Below are 4,772 nucleotides of genomic sequence, written 5' to 3'. Positions count from 1 at the left end.
TTCTCTCTGATTGTTCCCTCTGGCTGGGCTCCCATGTTACTCTAAAACAGTGTTACTCAACCTCAGCAAGGGTAAGATCTGCAGATTTCAGTTCCCAGAATCCCCCAGTCAGCACACTGGCTGAGGAATTCTGGGAGTTGAAGTCCACAGATCTTAAAGCAAGCTGGCTGGAGAACGCTGTCCAGAGTCACTTCCTGTGAGATGGGCAGCTATATAAATTTGATTGATAGATAGATAGATAGATAGATAGATAGATAGATAGATAGATAGATAGATAGATAGATAGATAGATAGATAGATAGATTCTGGGAGTTGAAATCCACATATCTTAAAGCATGCTGGCTCAAGAATTCTGGGAGTTGAACTCTGCACAGCTTAAAGTCACTGAGGCTGAGAAACACTGCTCTAAACTATCCACTACTGTATGATTTAGAAACTTCATAACTGGCTTTGCAGAACAAGCCACATTATGCTTAGCAAGATAGGTGAATCAGACTTCCATAAGACAATATCTTATATTCCTATGAGATTCAAATACAGTTTTTCCATCCGATTTGTCAACTTTTCCTTCCTTGCTTCCTCAGGTAAGTGGAAGTCAACAGGGGCAGCTTTGCAGCCTTCACCCTTTTCATGCTGTATTTTGTATGACCGTAGCCTTTGCAGTTAGCTTCTGGTTCAGCACGTTTTGCTCATCAGGCAAATCCTGGTTTGAATTAAAGAAAAGTAAGCATTTAACGTTTGCAGCCAAAGCATAGAGAAGCGGAATCTGTAGGTGGCAACATTTTTCTCTTCCCCTTAAACCATTTCCAAAATGTCAAACAACCCAGAACTTAATGAGATGGTTTCTGCTTTCTGTGGTGGAATGCTAATAAACTAGCAATCAACAGAAGCTGCAACTATTTCTTTTCAGCAGTCCTGTGAAGGGGGAAAAACAGCATGAAAGTCATCTCAGCCCCACAAGTTCTGAGGAGTCATTGAACTGCTTAGAGAAAGCCACAGAATTGCTACAAAGGATCTTCCTGGCCCCTGCAAGTTTTTATGTGGGTCGTAGTTCCATGTGAGCAAACCTTGTGGGCAACCATGACAGCTGTTGGGCAAATATTCTCCTGATGGGACATGTTTCTCTCTCTCTCTCTCTTAAAGTCAGGAGACGCGAACAGCAGAGACATGCTTGCAGTCGTCATCCGTATCTTCTGCCTTTTTTGTCCGTGTTAAGCTGACAACGATCTTCTTTTTATTTAGCAAGGCTTCTCCTAGGGGTAGAATGATGGCAACAGTTATCAAAACTCTGAATGAAATCTTCATTGTTGTAGATGTGAGTTTAACAAACGGGGACATGGGGGGTGGGGGAGAGAAGTTGACATCGTTGACTTCTGCTGGGAGTTTAATCTTTGCCCTGCTAATTTGCCAAGGAAATGACTAAAATAAAAAGCCAGATGCTGTGCATTGAACCAAACTGTCTGGTAACCATCTGGGCTGAATGCAAATCCTGTCTTGAACCTTGAAATCCACACCTTTATTTTTTCTTTCACCTTTCTTAGTGTCCTTCCCCTAATCTGAGCATTATTCTGAACCCCAGCTAATGCATCTCTTCCACTTCTTTCAGATATCCGATCAACTTTCTCTTAAACAAGAGGCACATTTTGGATTAGCAACCTGGGTTCAAGGGGTGTGTACGTGTAACCTTGGCTAAAGGCAGAAAGTTGTGGGTGCCTGATTTTGCACTGCTGTTTTGCCCTGCAATCTGTCAGATTCACAGGGCTAATCTGCCTTGAAAATCCCTCAGTGCAATGAGAAGTGATGACCCAGAACAGAGGAGGCTGTACCATGCAAGGTGGGCATAACAATGTGGCTTGTTTTTTTCCTAGGGATGGTTCCAAAGGGCTCAGGAATGTGAAAAATGGTGTTGGGCCTGTTTCAGAGTGAACACTGAAATTCTGGAGTCTTTGTGGGAGATGTAACTGATTAGAGAGGCCACAAAAAGTAAAAAAATCATTGCTTGTGGACAAATGTTGCCTGGAGCTCCAAGTTTCTGACAAGCCACTGTAGATGTTGTCTGTAGACTTAGCTGGCTTCACAGAAAATGCTAAGTTATAAATGAGAGAAATCTCATTGCCACTGTGGGTTGCAATTATGGCTTATGGCTCAGTGTGTTGTATAAAGCCAGACCAGTTGAAGTTTATTTAATAAACCATTGTTACCCATATCAGAACTCCGCCAGTATCAACCCAGTCCTAGAGCGTTGGATGATATTCAGGTAAGTATAGATCCAAACTCTTCTTGAATGGAACACTTTTTGGGTGATCACAGGAAACCTCATGAGATGCAGATTTGTCCCCCAGAGTTATTAGGACCATCCCTCTCATCACAAATTCCTTGAAAAACAAAAAGGAACATAAAATAAAATGAAATGTTCAGGTTAGAAAGGTCCCATTGAACATTGCCAAGTGGCAATAGGTAGATTTGGGTCTTCTTCAGGAGTTTGAAAGGGGGCAGTGAGGGCTGAAAATGTTTGAAGCAGCCAGTTTTACAGAGAAGGAACAGGATTCTGTAGTTACAGGAAACTCAGTGTTTGGGTATTTCTTGGTACCTGTTAAGTTAAAGATGCATGCATGTTGAAAGCATCTTTAATTTTAGATCTGCTTCTTGCTGACTTAGATTGCACACCATTTAGTAGATCACAAGGGCATGACATTGAGCTGAGAAAACTGCTTTTACAGTGGACATATGTACATATTTACAGCATCCATATTATGAGTGTTCATAAGTATTTGTGTGCCTAATATGTAATATCAGCAGGCTCCTGGCTGTGGAGAAATAAGATATCTTGTAAAAATGTAGAAACTTCAGTTAAAGCCATCTTTCTCAATCTCAGCAACTTTCATACGTGTGGACTTCAGCTCCCAGAATTCTCATGCAGGCTGAGGAATTCTGGGAGTTGAAGTCCACACATCTTTAAGTTGCTGAGGTTGAGAAACGCTGAGTTAAGACATCACCTGCTGAATTGATGGTTACACAAGACGTCTCTGGAATAGCATATTCCTTCAAAACTGCTTTTGCCAACCTGGTGGCTAGACGCCAATTTTCTAGCAGTGCCAGACCCATGCTGCAGAACGCCAGATGACTACTAGGGGGCAACAAAGAGGGAAAGAAACAGTAATTCTTTGCTGCCATCTAGTGGCCATCTGTGGTTTTTACAGCCCAGATTCTGGTAACCCTTAGCAGTATGTTTGGAGGAATTATATGAGTTGCAATCCTATACACTTAAAATACACCAGGTTGGGAAAGACACCTCTGAAACAGGTACACAGCAACCAGAAGGAATGTTGACAAGGGACAAAATGCAGATAACTTTCTCCAAAAGTCAAAATGATTTTGTTGATTCTATACTAAGCTATGCTTTTTTAATTACAGGTAGTCCTCGACTTACAAACATTTGTTTAGTGGCCATTCAAAGTTACAACGGCACTGAAAAAAGTGACTTACAACCGGTCCTCCCACTTATGACCATCGCAGCATCACTGTGGTCACGTGATCAAAATTCAGGAGCTTGGCAACTGGCATGTATTTACGATGGTTGCGGCATCCCGGGGTCACTTGATTGCCATTTGCAACCTTCCCAGCTGGCTTCCAACAAGCAAAGTCAATGGGGGAAGCTGGATTCGCTTAACAACTGTGACAAAAAAGATTGTAAAATTGGGTGTGACTCACTTAATGACCACCTTGCTTAGTGGCAGAAGTTCCGGTCCCAATTGTGGTCATAAATCAAGGGCTACTTATATGGCTTACTGAGTTGTATACTAGTGGGCAGCTATGTAAATTGAACAAACACATAAATACATGGAATCAGCTGCAGTTGGCTTGACTGGGTCGAACAGCTAAGTCATGCATCTTGTTTTGTCAGTCTCAGTGGTTCCACCCTCACAGCATGCTATGCTAACAGGGCTAACCACATTGCAAAATCCTAGCCAATGTTGCTTCATGAGAACGTGATGGTGACTAATGCTGCATCAGGAGCTGGTCAAAAAAATTTGTCTAAATGGCACTTGTAATCACATCTTCCTTGGGAGAAGAGCAATGACAAATCTCGATAAAATAGTGAAGAGCAGAGACATCACACTGACAACAAAGGTCCACATAGTTAAAGCAGTGGTGTTCCCCATAGTAACATATGGCTATGAGAGCTGGACCATGAGGAAGGCTGAGAGAAGGAAGATCGATGCTTTTGAACTGTGGTGTTGGAGGAAAATTCTGAGAGTGCCTTGGACTGCGAGAAGATCTAACCAGTCCATCCTCCAGGAAATAAAGCCAGACTGCTCACTTGAGGGAATGATATTAAAGGCAAAACTGAAGTACTTTGGCACATAATGAGAAGACAGGACACCCTGGAGAAGATGCTGATGCTAGGGAGAGTGGAAGGCAAAAGGAAGAGGGGCCGACCAAGGGCAAGGTGGATGGGTGATATTCTAGAGGTGATGGACTCGTCCCTGGGGGAGCTGGGGGTGTTGATGACCGACAGGAAGCTCTGGTGTGGGCTGGTCCATGAAGTCACGAAGAGTCGGAAGCGACTAAACGAATAAACAACAACAATCACATCTTATTAGGTTAATATTTTATATAATACCATACACCCTGTAATCTGCTTGGCTTTAGTTTAGAGATTTATGTGAATTTATCTATTACGATTTGTCAACCAAGGGTTGTGACTTAATGTGCTGCATGCAGTTTATTCAATAAACTATGGTTAAACAAACCCTAGATAAGAACATGCA

This window comes from Candoia aspera, chromosome 11, assembly GCF_035149785.1.
Source record: "Candoia aspera isolate rCanAsp1 chromosome 11, rCanAsp1.hap2, whole genome shotgun sequence".
NCBI classification, from domain to species: Eukaryota; Metazoa; Chordata; class Lepidosauria; order Squamata; family Boidae; genus Candoia; species Candoia aspera.
The sequence above is the reverse complement of the archived record's forward strand: the minus strand, read 5'-3'. Positions refer to the sequence as shown.